Raw genomic sequence first — 23,508 nt, forward strand, 5'->3', positions numbered from 1 at the left:
GTATTGTAAAATCTGAGGAATATTTGGTACAGACGTGTCAATGCCTTGTTCCTGGTTCCAAGCACAGAATCTCTTCCATTTTTCTGCATAAAATTTTCTGGTACTGGGCCTCCTGGCCTCCAAGATAACATCCATAACAGCTTTTGAAAGAGGAGTTTTCTGAATGGCTACATTATCCGCCATGCTGCCAGATTTAAGGTCCTGAGTTGGCTGTGTAGGATCTGATTGTTTTGTTGGGTCAGCAAGTGAGAAGTGTGAGGCAATATCCATGCTGGACCTTGAGACAAGCTCTTTAGGATTGGGTACCAGTGCTGGCGTGGCCAGTCTGGTGCAATCAGAATCATTTTTGGCTTATCTTGTCTGACCTTTAGGAGTACTCTGGAAAGGAGAGGCAGTGGAGGAAAAGCATATACTGTTAGATTTTTCCAGCTGAATGATAGGGCGTCCAGTTTCCATGCTTGCTTGTGGTAAATCCTTGTGCAAAATCTCTGCAATTGACAGTTGTGAGGGGAGGCAAATAGATCTATGTCTGGGCATCCCCATTTCCTTATTATCATCCTGAAGACTTGTGGATCCAGTTTCCATTCGTGGGGATCCATGAGGTTTCTGCTTAGTTCGTCTGCCAGAGTGTTTGTTTTTCCTGGCAGGAATTGTGCTTGCAGGTGAACTTGAAAAGCCAATGCTGTGTCCCATAAGGTCATTGCTTGTCTGCAGAGGGGGTAGGAATGAGTACCTCCCTGCTTGTTTATGTACCACATGACCGTAGTGTTGTCAGTCTTTATCAGTAATTGTCCTGGATGAAGCAGGTCCTTGAAAGCTGTCAAGGCATGTTGAACAGCTAGCATCTCTTTTTGATTGATATGAAGATGCATCTGGTTTGCACTCTATGTGCCCTGAATACATTTTCCTGCCATATGTGCCCCCCAGGCATAATCTGATGCATTTGTTGTCAGTGTCTGACTGGCTGTGGGTAAATTGAATGGCAGACCCTTGTTGTGGTGACAGGCTTCTGCCCACCATCAAAACTCCTGTTGTAGGCAGGGAATGAGTGCAATTACTGTCTCCAGGCTGTGGCAATGCTGAGTTCAAACACTTTTCAGATACCACTGTAGTTTCCCTATATGCAGTCTGGCATATGGAATTAGTAGAATATAGGATGCCATGAAACCCAAGGCCTGCAGGCTTTTCCTTGCAGATAAGTGGTTTTTTGTTGCCAATTTCTTGAAGTAAGTAGTCAGTTGTTTTTGCTTGTCTGGCGTGAGATAAGCCATCTGGCCAGTTGTATTTAAGCTTGCACCCAGGAATATCATCTCTTGAGAGGGCACTAGTTTTTATTCCTTTTCGTTTACTGTATACCCTAGGCCAATTAGCATTTTTTTACAAACGCCAGATGCTTTAGAAGAGTGTCTGTTCTCTGCTTGAATTAGGCAGTCGTCCAAGTAGGGATATATTTGAATTCCTTTTTGTCTGCAAAATGCAGTTCTGGTGCCAGGCATTTTGTAAAGACCTTGGGCGCAGTAGATAAGCCAAAAGGCAGTGCAGAGAATTGGTAATGCACTGAACCATCTATGAATCTGAGGTATCTTCTGCAAGATTGTCTGATTGGGACATTCAGGTATGTCTCCTTTGGGTCCAAAGTTATGAGCCAAGCCCTCTTGCCCAGCATGGGTAGTAGCTGCTGAAGAGTCAACATTCTGAATTGTGGAACTTCCAGGAATGTATTTAGTATAGACAGGTCCAGAATTGGTCTCCAGGTTTTGTCCTTCCTGGGTACTAGAAAAAGTCTGGAGTAAAATCCTTGCCCCTGCTCTTGTTGTGGTACTTGCTGAATGGAATGGCCATCATGCCCATGAAGGCTGTAATTTGTTTTTGTGCTTCTGCCCATTGATTGTGTGGCAGGTCTGGCATGCCCTTTGACCTTGGTAGGGTGTGAAAATGGAACCTGTAGCCTTGGGACACTATTTTCAGAACCCATTTGTCTTGGGTAACCATTTGCCAATTTGAAGAAAAAAAGTGCAAGTTTTCCCCCTAAGGAGGCTGTCAAAAGAAAACTGCTTGGAACTGGTAGAGGAAAGTCATTGGGACTGTTTCCTGTAAGGCTGCGATTTGTCTTCTCCGCTTTTGGAGGTAGGAACACCCCATTGTTTAGGCCTGTATGAGCCTTGGGGCGGAGATCTGTCTCTGGGATGCCTGTATCTGCCTCTTTGTGGTTTGTCTGAGACTGGAAAGGACCAATTTTTAGAAGGCCAGTTCCTGCTAAACCTGGGTGGCTGTACCTGTAAGAAATCCTTGACTGTCTGCATAGATTTTGCTTTATCCTCCATTTTTTTTCAAAACCTCTTCTGCTTTAGTACCAAACAAAGTATCATGCTGTAATGGTGCATCTAATAATTTTGCTTTAACATGATCAGGCAGATTTTGTTCCTTTAACCAAGCATGCCTTCTAATAACAGAACCTGTAACAGTGGCCCTCCAAGAGGCCTCCAGTGAATCATAACCACATTGCAAAGTATGCTTTCCCACTTGTTCAGTTGCATGCAATAAATCCTGCAATTCCTTGTTCTCTGAACATTCAGTATTTGTCAACATTTTCTGTTTAAGTATTGACATTAAATATTGCTGATATTTAAGCATATGAAATTAACAATTTAAAGCCCTTACAGCCAGGGTGGCAGAAGTGTAAACTTTTTCCCCATCTGTCTAGAGACCTAGATTTCCTATCAGAGGGGACAGGGTTTTTCGCAGTGGAAGTTTTAACCCCCTTGGGACCCTGAGAAATAGTTTCTGGGTTGGCAGCAGGGTTTTTATATAGGAATTTATGAGAATCCGGGACCCTGTAGTATCTGTCTGGCTTAGCAGGTGCAGGGGTAAAGAGTCAGGGGACAGTCCGGACTCTGATAATACATCATCTACAACGTCTAGGACAGGTGGAATAGCAAGGGGTCTGTGCTAAGGAAGAAGCAGGAAGTCTCTGAGCCTTTTCTTAGACTCAGAATAATCTTGGCTCTCCCAGTGGAAATGCTCCCTCATAGTATGCAGTGTTTCCCCAAAAGAATAGTCCTCAGGAGGAGAGGCTGAAGGAATGCATTCTTCAGCATCAGAATCCTCAAAGGGAAGCATGGAGTAATCCTGTCCAGAAGAGGAATCAGAGGAAATAGATACCTGATCAGAAGAATCATACACTGTCTCTTGCCTAGGCCTCTTATCGGGGGGGGGGGGGATGGGAGCCCCTGATCAAAGTAATTAGGTCTTCAGCCATTTTGAGCATCTGTTTTTTAGGCATGGAAGTCTGAATAGGAGAATGCTGTACTTGTTTCTTTGTCTTTAGAGCTGCTTTAGTCTTTGTCTTTGAAGCTGAAGATGGCTTAACATATAGTTGTGTAGGTCTGAAGACACCCTCAGAAGCCGATGCCTGCTCAGCGGCTCCGGACCCATCTGAGGGATTGATTTCAGAGTGTCCAATACCTTGAGTTTCCAGAGGCCCAGTCGGCTCCACGTGGGAGTCGGTAGTGGCCTGTGACTCTGAGGTAGCGGGCACCAGGGGCTGCAAAAGCGCCTCACTGAGAACCGGCGACTGGCCTAGAAGAGGGTTCGTCGTCGGTTTTGGACCTCGGAAGCCTATCCTTGTCCTTGCGTTTCTTGTAAACTCCGGTTGTCGGCTGTTCCACCAGCATTATATAATTAAATCTTCGGCCAAAGTAATGAAATGCAAAATCGAACAGACGCTTGATAGTGCGTTGGTTGAATCTAGCACAAAACTGACAGCTAGCAACATTGTGATCAGGGCCTAGGCAAGGAATACAGTAAGAGTGAAAATCCTTATGAGGTATTTGCTTCCCACAAGAAATACAATTGTTAACTTTTTCTGACATCGGTTTGGAGCAAGAAAAAAGTTTCCCCAATGGGGTACTTAGCTTTAATGAAGACTTCGGTTCTGAAATTCAGATTTGAAAATCTCAGGAGTCGGCCAACCGGCACTTGCGAACTGCTTTTGCTTTGGGCACCAGGCGGCAAGAAAGACTGAAGAAAATGGCGTTGGCTGCATCTTTTATACCCCTGGTGCTCTGATGTCAGGGAAGAGGCGACAGCAACGACGCCGGACCTAGACTTTGGAATTCTGGCCGACTGCGGGTAGCCTGCCAGCAGGATAACTCAAGAGTAATGACTGCAACAGTGAAACATGATGAGCATCTGTCTGCTTGGTTTCTTTTACAAAAATGTGAGCTGCACATGATGATCTTACAAAAAAGCTATGCACTTGTCATTAACACCATAAAAAGGATACAACCAGCAACTGCATTACAGTTAAGTTCGTTCTGTAATGAAAAAGTTTATTCGGTCAGCTGCATGAGTTACTATATGTCACCACACTGATCAATGAAGAGTGACAATTACATCATTCACATGGCTATAATAAACATCTGCGAGTCAATAATGAGGTACAACAAATGTTGCATTATACGGAAATGGACAATGGCTTAGAAAAACAGCCAGATCAGACAAAATAGACAAAGAAGAGGTTTACAAACACTCTGAAAGAAGACTAATCAGTCTGCTATACATGATGGTTATTGGTGGTGGGTGTGAACTTGATAAATTTGTAAACACATTTCCATCAAACACCCACAAAAATTCAACTGTAGTATACAGATGTGATACAAAATATATTGTGCAAAACTCTACATACTACTTGTGTGAAGACAAAGGACTGCAATAGCCAAGAGTTAGTCATCAAAATGGGGCACTAACTTCTTCAGCCCCTGAAAAGAAATATGAGGAAATTAATTTACTTACTCATTACCTGTTTAACCATACTTCTGAGTAAAAGAAGACTAGAGAAACTTTTTTTGTGATTCAAGTCAATCAACAGATTCTAAAGCAGTAGTATTTTTCAGAAAGAGAAGTCTGTGAGAAGAAGGTGGCAATTATCAAAAACAAAGAACTGATAACGAAAGTGCACTGCAAGGAAACAAGCACTTATTGGATACAAGGAGAAGAGTACAAGAGGGCTTTAGGGACAAAAAGGGTGGAAAAAGTCAAGAATTCAAGCCTTATTTTCCTCACTTTATATTGCAATTCCTATTTGTATTACACTAATTTACCTTTAATTTCTCTACAAAATGTCTAAAATTTCTCTAAATATTAAATGAATGTCAGTACTTACCATAACTTGGTATCTGTGTTGTCCTAGTTCATTCTTCCTCACCACTGGGTCCTTGTATCAGATATCGGATCCAAACTGGCCGTTCCAAAACACAGATGTTACTAATCTTGATCTCCTCCCACTTCCATAATGCCCTGGATCTCCCCTAATTCCTCAGATTGAGTTTACTGCCTCAGAAAAAGGAGAAAGAAAGGTATGACAATAACAAATATAAACAACACTGCCCTCAACTGGAGCTCAACATGGAGATCTATGAAGCTCAAACTCTTCTAGATACCTCTAGACTTCCTGGAAGGGGAAGGTTGTGTGGGATGTGAGGAAGAATGAAGCACGACAACACAGATACCAAGTTATGGTAAGTACATGACTCCTAATTAAGAACTGATACAAGGTATATCACATTCATTTAATATTTAGAGAAATTTTAGACATCCTAAATCTGATGTTGTCCATTTCATTCTTCTTCAACACTGGGTCAGAGTCCCCAGCTACATAATTATTCCGGGTAGCCCCTATGGAAGGATATGCACCATGGAGCCAAAGGATGCTCTATTTCTGGAAACTATATCCAGTTTATAATGTGAAACAAAGGTATGAGACTTGGACCAAGTTGCCGAAATGCATATGTCATCAACAAAAGGTCTAGCCGCAAAAGCTGAAGAAGTTGACACTGATCTGGTAGAGTGGGCATTCAGTGTACACAGCAATTACAGTCCCCTCAATGAGTAAATGATGGAGATACAACTGGTGATCCATTTAGATAAAGTTACTTTTGACACAAGCGATCGGGTGAAGAGAGACAAACAGTTGCTCAGACTTCCTAAATTCCCTTGTCTTGTGCAGGTAGAAATGCAACTTTCTATGAACATCAAGGAGGTGAAGTGTATATTCACCCTTGTTGGAATAGTTAGGAAAGAAAACTGGCAGATGAATGGACTCATTTATATTTGTCTCTGTGGCCACTTTAGGCATAAAAGAAGGATTCGTCCTCAGAGATACTCTATCCTTGACAAAGGAAATGTATGGCAGTTTAGATGACAAGGCCTGCAGTTCTGATACCCTCTTGGCTGAAGTAATGGCCACAAGAAAAATGGTTTTCCAGGTTAAAAACTTTATGTGACAGGAATCGGCCAGTTTAAAGGGTCTGTGAGTAAGACCTTGTAGAATCAGAGTCAGATCCCAAGGAGAAAGATCTTTAATGGGCAGCCTAAGAAGAAATATTCCTTTCACGAAGGCCTTGCATAACCTAGATGCTGAAATGGAAGCCAATAAACGTGAATCATCACAGATGTGAAAATTAGCAATTGCTGCCAACTGTAATTTAATTGCAGAAAAACTGTCTTCCTCTTGGAAGAGAGAACTCAGGAAAAGCAGAGTGGCTGAAATGGGAGCTAAGGAAGGATCAATGTTCTGATTCAGTGCTCACACTGAGAATCTTTTCTAGTTGCTATTGTAAACCTTTTTGGTAACAGGTTTTTGAGAAGCAAGAATGATGTTTCAGATGGAAGAGGCTAGCCTTGGTTTCTCCACTTCCAGTGATTCTAAGAAAGACAAGTGGGTTAGTCTCAGGGATCTTAGACTGGGTGACTGTTGGTCTGACTGGTGAGAGATCAGATCCTGTATCCATGGTGGATACTTGGTGTGAGACCGCAGGAAGAGGAACTATACTTGACGAGGCCAGAAGAGGGCTATGAGGATTAAAGTGCTCTTGGACTTGCTGGCTTTCTGTAGAACTTTCAGTATCAATGGGATTGATAGATAGGTGTATAAGAAACCGTAGATGGGGGAATCAGAGCAAAGTACTTGCTGCATTTAGTATTCAAGGGGGAAGCAAAAAGGTCGCAGCAAGGCTGGCCCCATTAATGAAAAATCTGGTTCGCTACTGACTGAATCAGGAACCACTTGTGTGGACTCAGAATGGAGCAGCTGATTCTGTCTGCAAGAATGTTGGTCTCCCCAAGAATGTGCACTGCAATCAGAAAGTGGTTCGAGGAGATCGCCTATTCCCACACTGTCATGGCCTCTCTGCATAATGGGTAAGAGTGAATTCCCCCTGCATGTTGATATACCAGACTACTGACATGTTGTCTGTATGAACTGCTATCACTCCCAGAGGTAGACAATCTTGAAAGCCTTGCAATATCAGGAGGACTGCTCTCATCTCTAGGACATTGATGTGCAATTTGGTCTCCAATATACACCATGTGCCTTGAACCAATCTTCCTTTGAAGTGCCCCCTCACCCCAATAAGGATGCGTCCATGATCACCATGGCTGATGGGGGGGGTCTTTCTAGATGTAGGTCATCCGATAGTATCCACCACTGAAAATGCGGTCTGCAAATTGCAGTCAGCTTGATCAGAACAGTTAAAGGATGATAAAGGATGGCCAACTGAACCACTAATGTCCATTGACGTTCTCGCATGAAGAACCTTGACAACAGTACTAGAAGTACGGCAGCCGACATGGAGCCTACAGCTCTTAGAATAAGTCTTGCTGAGGAGAGGGTGTATCCAGTAGAAGTTGAACTTGTTTCGGAGATGACATCCACTGCAACGGTAGGCTTGCTATTTGCGTGGCAGTGTTCAGTTGCATTCCTATAAACTCTATTGCCAGCAAATTTTTGCCAAACTTACTGTAATCCCCAGCTGATGGAAGGTATGCAAGAGGTAGTGCATTGCAAGTTCCAGTTGATGCTTCAGCAGTGCCATCAGTAGCCAATCGTCCAAGTATGGAAACACCTGGAATCCCTGCAGTCTCAGGTGAGCTGCTACTACTGACTTGCATTTGGTAAACACCCTGGGGGCAGTGGTGAGTCCAAAGGGCAGTGCTCTGAACTGATAATGATTGGCTCCAAGCCGGAACCGCAGGTGTCTCCTAGAATGTCTGTCGATCTTTATGTGATAGTATTCATCCTGGAGGTCTACTGAGCACATCCAATCATACTTATTATTTTTATTTTAACATTATTTTACCAGGATAAATCCAAATGGACACAAAATGCCCGTTTTCAGTGGAGTCCTGGGGAGAAAAGCTTCAAGGAAGTTAACAGAATACATACATGGTTTAGATAACAATAAAAAAACTGGTATACAAGGTAAGAGAAACAAAGAAGTACAAGAACAACTTGCATAGTAATGGCAGAATGTACTGAATAGTCACCATGTGAAACTAACTTCTTGACAAACAGATTTAGATTACTCAGGTCTAATATGGGCGGCAGGTCTCCTATCTTTTTTTGGCACCGAAAAGAAGCATGAATAAGTTCTGCATCCTTGTTGCTCAGTTGGGACCAGTTAGATGATTCTTTTCCCTAGAAGTTTTTGAACTTTGTTCATGGCGTACTCCCTCTGACTAGGTAGAAAGTTGGGCAGCTTCTTTCTGGGAGGGGGGAGGAAATGTAATAACCTCTGGAAGTTATGTGTAGCATGCAGATATTGTTTGTTAGCTTTGTTCAGGCATCTAGGCGAAATGACAATCTGCTCCCAACTGCCTCCATAGTAGGACACAGTCAAGCCATGCTTCAGGAGCGCTGATAGGGCCTGTCAGAGAAAGGCTCTTTAAAGCCATGATTCTGTGGACCCCCCCCTGCACCTTGGGTGGCATCTTCTAATGAACCCTAGTCCTCTGCCACTGGATAAGGATTCATTGTGCGAATCCAGGAAACAGCCGAGACTTTTTGAACCACATTTTCTTCCCACTACACTGCTTCCTTGAAAAAGGCCTCTGAGGGTGAGAAAACTTGAAACAGCAGTCAGGGTCTTGCCCTTTTGCTCACTGTTGATAAGTGTATCCTTTACTGATGGTCCAAACAATGAAGTCCCATTGAAGGGGGCATTGGTAAAAGATGCCTTAAAAGGTTCTGTAAACCCATAAAGCCTCAAACAGGCATGTCTCCTTGAAAAAGGCATCGGAGGGCGAGAAACTTTGATCTCTACAGCAGACAGGGTACCCTCCACAGCACTGGAAATCAACCTCCTCGAACAGTTAGCCAAAGATGCAAGAGTTGACAACTGGTGAGAGACCTTAATAAAGTCCTACTCTGACATGCACTCAGACAGAGAACTGGTGACCTCCTTGACCAGATCTCTTTGAACATGTGTAAAATTGCCAAATAGCTTAGCACTCTCCGTGAAAAATTTGTTGAGGCATATTATGCACTTCCCATGTCTGTCCAAGGCCTGGGACTCCTTCATCGGGGGATGGACAGAGGAGCTCTACTCCGCCAACTCCTTCTTTGTGGCCGCTGATACTGTGATGGCATCTACCGGAATACCTTTGTTTCAGTGGGGACAATCCGACTGGGGGCTCAAGTACTTGTCAGGTCGCTTGGGGATAGGTTCATAGGTTGGTACTAGGCTATCAGCCCTTGGGCCTATACAAGCCTAGCCATAACAATTCCCTGGCTGTTTCTTCCCACATTATTTACTTTCCTGGACCCCTGTCTAGCAGGGTGACTGACGTGATCCCTGGGGTGAATTTCCTTTCTCCCATCCAATTGTCAAGGTTCCTCTTGAAGAGGTCCAAAAAGGCACTCTGCTTGACATGTATGGGCAATCTATTCCAGAGTCTGGGGAGTCTCTGGGCCAGGAACCTATCCCTCCAGCATGTTTTGTTTATTGTGATGACAAGGTTTAGATCCCCGGAGCGTGTAGCTCTGAGGGATTGGGATTTCTTTAAGTGTAGCATATCCAACAGCTCTGGGTTTGACATGGCCTTGTATGTTAAGCAGAGATTGCCTCTGAGTAGACGATATGCGACAGAGTATAGCTGGAGTTTTTTAAGGCGGTCAGCATAGGGCATCTGCTTTTAGGCCTGTGATTCTTTTAGTGAGGTATTTCTGAGGCCTTTCCAGTTGTTGCAGATGTCTTGAGAGGTACATACCAAATGGGGCGTTGTATTCTATAATTGGTCTAATGAGGGATGAGTACAGTGGGACAATGACCTCCTTTTTTCTGGATGAAAAGCCCTTCGTGATGAGGTGTGCCACATAGAAGGATTTCCTGACTGTTGTGACATGTAGGCTCCATGGCTTCAGGTTCCTTCCAAATGTGGTGGGAGACCAGTAAGCTTGTCCTCTGGTGGGGAGACCCAAGATGTAGATGGGCCCATCCCGAATGCCTCCAGAAACAGATTCTTCAGAAGGAGGTTGGGAAGACCATCCAGCCTTGCGCTTCAGGATCTCTAGGATATCTCTGAATGAGATATCACTGGGTGGAGATCATGGGGACCCTTCTCCATCATTAAGATCGGTGTCCTCTGTCAAAGACTCAAAAGAGGAGTCTACGTGTTTCCTCTTGCATATCCTCTTCTGATACACCTCCTCCATGGGAAAGTCAGGGCAGGACTCAGAAGAGGAAGGGGCCTCTGACACAGTGGGGGGACTGGAGGACTTCCTGGGCAGGCTGAACATGGGCAGGAAGGATGGGACCAAGGCTCAAACCAGATGAGGACTGCATAGGTTCCAAAGGAAGCGGGGACACGTCTCTGGGTCTAGAGAATGCCCTCTTTTCCACCTGGAAGGCCAACAAACCCACTGGTCCATCTCGCCATCACCTCAAAGCTGAAGCAGGAGGAGAGAAGGAAGACACCACTCCTGATGCATGGCCCCCAGACAACACCAGACCTGAACTGTCAACAGCCAAAGCTGCGAATGGTAGAGATGGAAACGTTCAGGTCAGAGCTGAATCCATCCCCCTCCCGAGCTGGCACCAAAGTATTGGGTCTGGGATCTACTGTGATCTGAGTGCATCAGAGCCAAGCCAGTCTGAGACACTGCCAGAGTCGAGAAAAACACTAGCCTCAACTTCGACGATGGCTCCCTCTGGGCATCCGGATCTTGGAGTTCCGAAGCAGACTCAGATATGATGAGGAATCACAAGAAATGGTGATGGAGCTCTCAAAGATCCAAGATGAGATGGAGAGGGTAAAAGCCCCATCTCAATCTGGCCTTGAGCAAGCTCCTCATCATCCTTGTCCATATCAGAGCAGGAGAAACTAGAGGATCTAGAAGATACTGAAGAGTGGGTAGACCTTGCAGTGGATGCTGACATTTCTCATCTTGGTTTATGGCTCCGAGACCTCGGATCCGAAGTCTCTGGATCTGAAGAGGGTCTACTCAGAGAAGGTGAACTATGAACGAAAACCACCTCGGATGAATTCAAAGACACCCTAGAAGCCATGGTTACTGGATCTGAAGTAGGTCAGATCCAAGAAGGCATCCAAGAAGGCACAACATCAGGAGTAAATAGCACCAGCTAAGAGGTACTCCTCTGATCCAAAGGAGACCTGATCTTCCTCAGACCCAATGGTAATAGATCCATCAATTTTCTCTTCTTCTCAGGAACTGGAGTAGAAGCCCCAGAGGAGGCTGGAGGGGCTCGTTTCCTTGGCTCCTATGAGACTCCAGGCTTTGTAGAATCTTGGCCAGATGAGGGTAAAATCCCTTTTAAAATTATCTTTTTGCAACGATCCACTAAGGTACAGTGGTTAAAGGCCGCACACATTTTGCACTCCTGCTCCAAATGAGCAGCACCCAAGCAGCATACACATTTATCATGAGAGTTTGAATATGGGATTTGGTGCCTGCAAGAGAGACATCTTTTAAAACCAGTGGGCTTGTCCACCACTGAGCACACCACAGCTTGCTCACAGCTCTCTCTCACACACACACACACACACACACACACACACACACACACACACACACACACACACACACACAATAGCAGAAAACCATACACACAACTGTAACCACTGAGAACCAGTATTCAACAACTAAAAATACTGGAAAAGTTTTTTTTTTTTTTTTTTTTTTTTTGGTAGGAGGAGGAAAAGTTAGTGAAGAGGAAAGGGACTTAGGCTTATGGCCATACAGAAGCAAAAAAACAAGGGAAAGCATAAAACACACAGTCCTAAAGCCAATGAACTCTGCAAAATGTGAGGGGAGGAACAGAAAAAGTTTATAACAAACTCTAAGCTAGAAATAAGGACAAAGTAGAAAACAGACACTGAAAAAATAACACTTATCTGGAGAAGTAGCTCGAGAGCAGCGCAATCACGTCTAGCCAGGAAGGCGGTAAACAAGATCTGAGGAGTTAGAGGAGATGCAGGGCATTATGGGAGTGGGAAGAGCTCCAGGTTAGTAACATCTTTCTTTTGGAATGGCCAGTTAGGATCTGATATCGGATCCAAGGACCCAGTGGTGAGGAAGAATGAAATGCACAATATCAGATCCAATTTTTTATATTATGTCTAATTTGCTGTAATCTACACCACATGAAGAAGATGCAACACTGTACTAGGGGTTGTGGAAGACTGTAACCAAGTCAATATATACATATTTTTTTTTATACAGTTTCTGGTTGCAAACTTCAAGTTTTTTCAAGTAGGAATATTTTTACACCAGTTTTACTACAATTCTTTCTGTTTGGTTTACAGGGGGACATGTCTTTTTAAATAAAAATGACTTAGGGGTGGGGTGTGCTCTCAATGCAACAGAAGGATATTTAAACACAGGCTCAAGTCTCTTATTTGTATCTTATTAAGTTTTATAGTTAAAACAAAAGTGCTTATATACTCTTTTTGCCAAGGATTAAAGGAAATTGTTTAAGCATTCGTGAAAGCTTCTTCTTTCTGTGGTGTGGATTACAACTTCTCAGTTTGGTCTTTTTCCTGGTTTGTCTACATCTAATTTGTTACAATTATTTAAACTGCAGATGTTTTTCTTTTATTTTTGAAGATTGTAAAATTATGGTTCTTAAAATGTTTTGTAATAATGTGGAGCTTTTGTCCCCGGACCTCCACTGAAAATAGGCTTCCATGCAGTCGAACTTTCCCATTAATCAAACGTCAAAAAAAAAAAAAAAAAAAAAAAATATATATATATATATATACATATATACATATATATATATATATATATATATACATACATATATATACATACATATATATATATATACATATACATATATATATATATATATATATATATATATATATACATATATATATATATATATATATATATATATATATATCAATAAACGGTAACCTAATAATAGAGACCCAGGTGGCACCGGAGAGTTTGCAAACATGTAGATCAAGTATGACATTTGCAGGTGATGCTGATGAGCTGCGCCTTGGTGTAGTGGATCCTGCAGCAGTTTGAAGAAACTTGTATTAACGGTTCGAGTCCTACAAAGCTCGTGTGTTTTTTTTTTCCATTTTGCCATAAATGGAGTAATTCAATAAAATGACTGCAATGCTGGAGCGGCACTTTGACTTTGTGCTTCTTGGGACATGTACTTTGTTTGCTGCTGACGGGCTTCTGCAATGCTGTTATTTCTTTCTTTAGGTACCTGCTTTATTGTTTAATTTTGTTTGAGATTTTACTTACTGGTCGGGTAGTGTTTTTCATTGTGGTTTGGCAGTGCACTTCTCCTGTGTTTCTTACTCTGGCTTAAACAACGTTCCTCTGCGGATATCTGGGCTATTCATGATGTTCCACTGCAGATATCTTGGCTGTCCGTTGCACAGGGTGTTTAACACTGTCTGCTTGATGAGCTGTCAGTCAATGTCTTAGGACTCAATCAGAATGTAGGTTACCACAGAATTTTTACAAAAGAGTCTTTTGTTATCTGAATAATTCTTCTGAAACTTTGGGGTGGAATTGTGGTAAACTTCATTAATGGATGGTCTGGCTTTTCTTTTCCAGGTAACTTTTAATTTCATCATCTGGTTATCCAAATAACAGACCCCAAGTAATAGTGACAACATTAGCACCCAGCAATTTGCTTTTATCATCATCAGGATTTGCTTTCATCCTCCACCAGGTATAACTCCTTAAAACAACCCTTGACATAACCAACCAGGTAGAAGTTACACACATTTGTGTGAATGCATTTCTATCTTACCTACTACAGCAGTGATTTTTTTTTAATTTTCCCTTTCTTTTGTATCAGTACATTTTGTAAAGAGTTTTGAACCCAGACCAAAACCGAATTTTAGCTAACTTATCATATGGACCACAAAATTCAGTTCTTCTTTCGGCTTTTCCTGGTTAGGGGTCGCCACAGTGGAACTCCTGTCCGCTAATGATTGGCAGTAAATTTTTTACAGGTGCCAGCTCAACACCCAACCTTCAACGAAGGCACGCCCATTCTACGCATGTCTTTCAAACGCCGCTCGACCGCGGGGAGGACATGCAGACTCCACACAAAAGGTGCCCCAGCCGAGAATCGAATGGGAGAACCTCCCGCTGCGAGGCAACAATGCCACCACCGCGGTTTTTAGTAATTTTTTGTAATTTACAACATTTGTATTTTTCTGGAGCTTTTCTCCCCAGGACTTCATTGAAAACAGGCTCCACATGGCCCAATGGACCATCTTGGTAAACAAACTACAAATGAATAAATAATTTATATATTTATATATATATATATATATATATATATATATATATATATATATATATATATACCCCTCTCCCTATCTCCATCTATATATCTATCTATATCTATATATCTGTTTATAGTTTTATACATATATATATATATGTATATGTATATATATATATATATATATATATATATATATATATATATATATACATACACATATATACATATACACACATATAAATACATACATATCTATATCTATATATATTTACACACACACATTATATATATGTGTGTGTGTGCATATATGTGTGTGTGTATCTCCCTCGCTCTATATCTATATATATATATATATATATATATATATATCTACATACATCTATATATATTTATCTCTATATCTATCTCTATATCTATCTATAGCTATATATCTATAGCTATCTATCTATAGTTATCTACCTATATCTATCTATATCTATCTATACATCTGTATCTATGTATATATCTATATCTATGTGTATATATATATATATATATATATATATATATATATATATATATATGAATCTATATATCTGTGTTCATGCATACTTGTACATATATATTTACCTACTGTCTGACAGACTAGTAAGAGAAGTAACCCTACAAACTTTTCCAGCCATAACATGCAAACAAAAGCAAAACACACTTCTTTCCAGTAGCAAACTACAATAATGCCCGTGAGTGCCATAATGGAATTTTAAGGCTCAACACTACAAGTCAGTAGACTAGGGGGGGAAAGAAAAGTGGATGGCGCAGTGGTGCAGCGACAGTACTCTTCAAAAAAGATCAACTGATGTGTATACTTTGCTGACATACCTATACGACCATCTGGATTCTCTTTCAAATTACAGTATAGTCAGTGGAACTGATTTCCCACACAGTGACTTGGCACCAAACCTCTGAGCCTCTTAACATAAGAAATCTGGACAAAGCCTAAAATAATACGGGGGCACAGGCCACAGAACAGGGACAAATTTTAAATATTGCTCTTATAAACTAGAAAGTTGCTAGAATAACAGAATTTGTATCATCATGTCTTTTCTGAAGGGTACGAAGTCTAAAACTTAAATGTCTGTCATCATTTAGTGACTTCAATCCTTAGTGATCACTGAGGACCAGACTAAAAATGTGAGGCAAAAATCTGGATAGTTGAGAGGTATGCTTAGCACGCAGAGAGACAAACTGTCTCAGGGTCTACTTTATTGTATGGATAGTGTCTTTCCCTACAAGCTCCACAAAACCTGTCCAGTATTTTGGGAGCTGGGGATTGTGAATCACAATGTTAGCTGTTAACATTTACATAATCATCAAAGGTGTCAAACGAAAGAGAATGGTCAATTTATACTATAGAAGTCTTGTCATTTTTATATACTCCATGTCTTCTAATTGAACCTGCACTCCAAGAGACTGCACATTTCAGTCTTCCCTAAATAAATGCTTTAGATGCCACCCGCTGTTAGCAGCTGCAGTGAGTTTGAAGGGAATCTGTGGTTGCAGCATGAGGCAGTAAAGCCAGTGTCACAGTGAAGCTTTCACATGCCTCTCAACTGTTCCTGACTTTCAAGGATGTCCATGATTTTAGCTAAAAATTTAGTTCTGTCCCTCCTAACCCCATGTAAAACTGGTGATTTTGGGAGAAAAGGTAGTAGATTACATTTAACAAATGACAACAATTACAGTTACAGACATCCTTTAGTTCAGAAAGTGTATGCTTGTTCACATTTTCTTAGTCCATCAACTTCTCAGTTTAACAGAATTAATATTTAAAAAGTATCCATGATTACTATTGCACTTGTCCCTGATTCAGGAGGTAAAAGGTTGAGAGCTTTGGTCTTTACTAGGCTTTATTTAAAGAAGCATACTTTCCCCAATGTACAATTAACCAATATAAGACTAGCCACATAAACTGAAAAACACAAAATTACAACTTAGCTATGTTATTTAGTTATTACAAGTGAATGAATGAATTAAAATGTGACATATAATGCGTGTTTAGAAATGAATGAATTGGTGTGCACTTTTATGAAAGGAGAATGCAATGCCAAAATGTGGATCTATATTGAAATCGTGAAGAGGCGTTACACTGAACGTCTTTTCACCGACACATAACGACCGAACGCACTAAACCACAAATGGTCAAAACAGCAATTTCTTTCTCTGGGAAAGAAATCGCTAGTACCAAACGCACACTATTTAAAACATAACTAAGTGGGGGGCTGTGCCCCCCACACGCCCTCTAACTAAATATACCAGCAACAAGATTGCACTACAGTGGGGTAAAGGGCAATGCTCAGGTTCAGGCCAAGCAAATTTTTTCCCTAGGAAAAAAAATTGCTGGCCTGAGCCTTCGCTATTTTCAGACTTTGGTCTTTATGTGTCACTGAAAAGGCATTCCATGTAACGCCTATACGAGATTTTAATACAGACCCCCAAAATGTCACTGGCTAAGCATGCTCATGCATGTACTATTGTTATGAAAAAATGTGACTATGAATGACTACACAATTCTCAGACAATGTGTGTATGTATGTGTGAGAAGGGGTGGGAAAACACAGTGGTCACCTTACATTAATCAAGAAAACATCTTTACATCTGTTTACATGGAAGAAGACAAATTTGGACAATCCAGACCTGCACAAACTTAAAACATTGACAGGGAAAGTCCGCTTTCATAAATGAACTTACCATAACAGTAGATGTTCTAATAGATCACTTTGACCACTGCCCAGTTTTTCAAAGCTTCAAGGCACCTTCCACATACCCTGATTGCCAATAGCTTAAATAGAACAGTATGGGCACCAAAAGCTTCAGAGCTTTCTTGCCTCAAGAAAGAAGGCTATATAGTACTGAATAAAAAATTACAGAAAAGGAAAATATCACAGTAAGACATCTGTAGCTATTTACACAAGGGTATATACATTCATACCCTGGAAAAAAAATCAAAAACAGAACTGGGTTGGATGGCTAATGCAACATCTACTGTTATGGTGAGTTACACAGCTGTATTATTTTCAACACTAGATCACTGTTGCAATAGCTAAAGCTATTTAGGTAGATTATCATAGCTTAGGAGCGTACAGGGAGAAGGAAGGAATTCAAGAATCCAGGAGCAACTAGGGAATGGTCCCTTTCAATGTTTGTTCTATATCGTGAAAAGGAATCTAGTTTGTAATGTTTTGTGAAAGCATTAACAGTAGACCAAGTTGCTGCCTATAGAGTACTTCTAAAATGCACCCATTTCCAAAAAAGTAACAGAAAAAGCCAAAGCATTGGTAGAATGGGCCCTAACCATGCATGGAAGCGGCTTGTTATGGTGAGAGATGCAAAAAGAAATAGCATGAGACAGCCATCTAGAAATTGTCTGCTTTAACAATGGTTGTAATTTTTTTTCTTACTTTCATAGGCGACAAACAGCTGATCAGCTTTCCTGAAAGATTTAGTTCTGTGTTAAGTACTATCGGAGCTGCCTGTGGACATCCAGAGTTATGCATGATTCTCCTTTGTTTTTAGGTTTTGAAAAGAATACAATGAGCTTAACAGACTGGTCAAGGTAAACTATGAAACCTCTTTAGGCATAAAAGAAGGATTTGTTCTCAAAGAAACGTTTTCCTTGAGGAAAATGAGGTAGGGTTGATTCACCATAAAGAGCTTGCAACTCAGATACAGTTCTAGCAAAAGTGAGAGCAATGAGTTCCAAGTCAAGAACCTCATATCAGTCTGATGAGCTGGTTCAAATGAAAGTGTAAGATTTTCAAGCACAAAGATCCCAAGGCGGAGTGTTTTCTAGGTGGATGAATATATAAAACCCTTTTCAAAATCTAATAAACAAAACAAAACTATGGTAAACTTGGAAAAACTTGCCCAGAGCCAATTGACCAGCACATAAAGTTAAGTGTTTCCGTCCACAAATAAATTCACTTGGACTTCATCAGAGCTAAATAGGCATTTCCTAGTCCTCAAGTTAAAATACTCAATAATCATTAATTAACAAACAATTACACTCCTATCAAAATCTTAAAGAGCCAGACTCTGGTGTTAAAAAAATGTGTGTCACAATGGAAAAAAAATAAAAATATTATAAAGATTAAGAAAATGCCAGAAAAATATGAAATATAAATTATTAGTAAGAGCTGAAGTTAACGTTAATCAATTAAACCCTATTGTTCCTGGAAAATATGTAGATTGTGTACATTTATATAAATATATGTATATAGCTATAAACATATAAAAAATATACAGCACTAATAAAGCACATTCTATGTCCAACAAGAAATAAGTAATTATGTCAAAAACCACCAGCATTTGTAACCAGTCTTAAAAACCTTAAGTAAATCATAATTACAGCTTTGCTGCCCTCATTCTTAAGACAGGTGGTAATGAAACACACTTTTAAACCTGGGTGGGTGGCAGAATTCATTTAAAAATATTTAAAAAAATAACTGAAAATACAGCTTGTACAGCAGCTGTTAACAAGGGTACTAACAAATGTGGAAGCTGCTCCCAGTGTAGTTATATTTTAACAGATAACACTTTTATTTTGCATAATTTTATTAAAAGCAAATTTCAACTTTCTTCAGGTAATTGCAGCAGAAAAGTGGTGGTTTACATTGCTAGGTGCAACAGGTGTCCTAGTTAGTATGCTGGAAAAACAGAAGGGGCTTTTAGAAGAAGGATTTATTAACAACTTTAAGAAAGTACAAAGGAAAATACCAAAAATACCCTTTACATTCTTTGAACTGCCAGAACTATGCTGGTTTTAAACTTGGGATACTTGAATCTGTATCTCCAAGACCTAAGAGGAGGGTCTTGGGAAAACAGGCTGGAATACAGGGAGTTATTCTAGCAGTTAAGATTGGATGCTAACACCCACCCAATAATTAAGATGAGGGAGGTGTAGTCCTCATCTGTAGAAATGCAGCTATTATTGACCACTATAGTTGCCAATATTAAACAAAAACTGCAACTGCTAGTGTAAACTCACGTACATTCTTACCAAATAATCACCCTTTTTAATAGCTTCTGAAAGAGCATAAGTTATAGAATGTTACACTTCACTCACTTCTTCAGGTTAAAGTATATACTTGCTAAGCAGTTGCTAAAAAGAATAAAAAAAGTACGCTGTTTATATTCTTAATTACACCTCAAACAAATGTCATCCGCCAAAGTATTACACTTCTATAAATGCAAGTATCCCGAGAAAGAGGCAAGTTGTTAAGTTATTCTTCTACACAGAAAATAAATTATGTGTCTAACAGTACTTCACTTCAAAGCCTACAGACTTTCAATGTATCAATCAATGTCCTATTACTGCAAAGGAAATGAGAACTGGTTTGTAAATATTTGGAGCACTTAATTACATATATGGACCTTTAGAGAAATAGAAATTTTGAAAGTTATTTTAGTAGACTGAAAGCAGGAACTGTGTACATTTTAGACAAGTCTCTAATATATAAAGACTACTACAAGTATTATATCTAAGACAATAGGCATTCATAGTAATTATGTTCTTATTGCTTAGTTATCAAGGAAATAAGTTAGTGAATTTGTGTTTCATAAGAATATGATTTGATGAAACACAGAGGTACTTTCAGGAAAGGATAAATTTGAATGCATTGGGTCCTAAGGAATCCAAAAAAACTGGGAGCAAACACTACATGAAGATTTACTGGCCAACCAAAGAGAGCTACTTTGTTTTTGCATTTTCATACCACTCTTCTTTCATTATTAACAGCCCAGCCCTCTTAACCTATCCACACCAGCTCAACCAGCTACTCCATGGCCCCTGGACTATTCCAGTAACCGTTCGGGCCAGTTACGGATCAAAGGCAATAGGGCTTGGCACTTAAGAGCTTCTGTTGGGGAGGGAGGGAAGTATCTTACTTTGACCTGACCTATTTCTCCCCCTCCCCTTTGTGGAAGTGTGGTACTATCCTGGTGACATGCAATGTAGAATCCGCAGAGTATCAAGCCTCACTGCCCTTCACTGATTACATCTCCTCTGGCAACATTCCTAGCCTCTACCAGGGATCGTTGTCTGGAAGTGCCTATGTACCAATCTCCTCTCAGGATGGGCATGTCTACCTTTTCCTACCAGTTGCCAGATATGCTAATTGAACCCGGGTTGCCTGGGTCATAATAAGGGCTTTATGCCACTACGCCACTGGAGCTAAAACTTGAAAAACAAATGCCTCATTTGAGTCTAGATGGATTTCAGTGAAATCCTTGATGGTACGACAGCATTCCTATCTTACTAGAATTTGATTACTTGTTTTTACAATAAACTATCATATGTGTAATGGCTTATGGTCTTATGCATAGCTACCAAATGTGGTCCTTCAGCGATTTTTTTTGTCACAGTCTAGCATTTTTTCATGATTTCCACTTGATGGTTATTTGAACTCAACTCAAAAAGTAAGAAACTAAAATCCAGAATATATATTTACTAAGTTCTCATTACACTAGAAATAAAATAAAAAAATCAAACACTTACAAGGCAAGGCAAAATTTATGTTACTACATACAGGGTGAGGCCTAAACTCCATACACTGACAAACAAAGGGTGCTGTCATGCAAATCAAGACTGAAACGCAGTAAAATCCTTGGGGTGAAAAGGCATTCTTAAGTGTCCTTTGTACCTAGTACCATACTAGAATTCCCTGATTTTTACTATGAACTGTCTTAGGGGATCTGAAATATATACAGGCTTTTATACAGTGCTTGTAAAAGATGTGTTTCAGTTCAGAGAGTTTTTGCTGGCATAGTCTGACATTATTTCCAGTTTACATTTCAGGCTTGTTTGTCCTCTGCACATAAGGCAGAGCAAAACTAATATCCAAAATATATTTTTTTCCTATTTGCTTTTTCCTCTCTGCCCATTTACCATCAATCTTCTCCCTACTGAGTTCAAGTCCATCCACTCGACAGTGGCTGGTAATCCCCAGATTTGTTACAGAGAAATATGTCCAGAGTTGCAATCATTTAGACAGACACTGGGGACTTTTTACTTTTACTGGCATTGTAGTAATGAGAGTGTTTTTTTCTGTGAATGTCCCCAACCCTCATCTAGGTGGGAGGATAGGTTACCCACATTACTGCAGGGGCTAACAATGCCCTCATCCTGTCAGTGCCCAATCCAGTGCACTCACCAAAAAGGGCTACCACCACACCATGTCATAAGGTTGCCCCAGTAAGCCCACTACAATACTGCTCCTTTATATAGGTTCATAGGTTGATACTAGGCTATCTGCCCTAGGGCATTTATAAGCCTAGCCAGAGTGTGTTTGGCTTTTGCCACCCTTTTAGATTAGTTGACTGTGCCTCTGTATAGTAGGTCACAGAAGGTAGCCCTTTTAAGGTTAGTTTATTGTACCTCTGTCAAGCAGGGACACAGAAGAGATCCCAAGGGTAAACTTACGATCTTCCATCCACTCGTCAAGATTTCTCTTGAAGAGGGTCAGTGAGGGGCTCTGCCTAACATGGATTGGGATTTTGTTCCAGAGTGAGGGGAGCCTCTGGGATATGAATCTGTCCCTCCAGCATGTCCTATTTATTTCTGTGCTGAGGTTCAAGTCCCTGGAGCGTGTAGCTCTAAGGGATTTGGATTTCCTGAGGTGAAGCATGTCCATTAATTCTGGGTTGGACATGGCTTTATACGTCAGACACAGATCACCTCTGAGTAGGCGGTACGCAACTGAGTAGAGCTAGAGTTTCTTTAGCCGAGCTGCATAGGGCATCTGTTTGAGCCCCTTGATCCTCTTGGTGAGGTACTTTTGGGGTCTTTCAAGTTGCTGCAGGTGTCGGGTAAGGTACATCCCAAATGGGGCATTGTATTCAATTATGGGCCTGATAAGTGATGAGTAGAGGGGCACAATGACCTCTCTTGATCTAGATGTGAATCCTTTCATGATAAGGTGGGTTATATAGAAGGTCTTTCTAACCACTTTGGCAACGTGATTGTCAAAGGAGAGATTGTTATCTAGTTGGGTCCCCAAGTCCCTAATTACTTCTTCCGTACTTAATGGATTACCACCTATGTGGTAATTTGTGGGCACTTTGTTTTTCCCAAAGGGGATGACTATGCACTTTTTGGCATTTAGCTTTAGGCCATGGCTCTGACACCAGTTATCCGTCTCTGTGAGACCCTTTTGGAGGATGCTTGCGTCAGCCAGAGAGTCGATTACGGCACCCAGTTTGCAGTCATCTGCGAACTTGGTCAGGCATAGTCCACCCGTGTTAGCCTGTACCTCTGAGAAATACATACCGAACAAGAGAGGTCCCAGGACTGAGCCTTGTGGGACGCCACTTGTAACTGGTTTAGAGTATGACATGGCACCTGCTATTCTAACCATGTGGGTTCTATGCCTGAGCCAGTTTGCAACCCATCTTGTGACATAGGGGTTGATATTTAAGCTGGTGAGCTTATTTATGATGCCCGAGTGGGGTATTGTGTCGAAGGCTTTTGCGAGGTCCAGGTAGGCTGTGTGGACTACTTTCCCTTCATCTATGGCTTTGGTAACTGTTTCAAAGAAGTCGACCAGGTTCAAGAGGCAAGATCTGCCCTTAACAAAGCCAGATTGGGTAGGATCCAGTGTCTGGAGGTTCCCAATGTCTTTGTTTATGATTTCCATGATGATACACTCCATAGCTTTGCAGACCAGGCTAGTCAGGCTTATAGGGCGATAGTTTCCAGGGTCTGTTGTGGCACCACCTTTGTGGAGTGGGACCACTGTTGCTGTACGCCATTCCTTGGGTACATATCCTGTAGTAAGGCTGAGACTGAACAGTGACTTTATATGAGGGTTTAGTTCTTCTTGGAGCTCATGTAAGACGCAGCCCGGGACACCGTCTGGTCCCATTGATGCTGTGTTTTTTGCTTTGGAGAGGGCAGCTTTCACCTGTG

General features: G+C 41.0%; 1 protein-coding gene across 1 annotated transcript in view; it reads right to left on the reverse strand.

The window, feature by feature from the left end:
- AKAP10 (A-kinase anchoring protein 10) overlaps nt 1-23,508 on the reverse strand; it is a gene marked incomplete in the record, with an annotated part of 1,224,755 nt that overhangs the window by 453,563 nt on the left and 747,684 nt on the right.

This window comes from Protopterus annectens, chromosome 13.part0 (assembly GCF_019279795.1).
Source record: "Protopterus annectens isolate FY-2018-M chromosome 13.part0, PAN1.0, whole genome shotgun sequence".
NCBI lineage: Eukaryota > Metazoa > Chordata > Ceratodontiformes > Protopteridae > Protopterus > Protopterus annectens.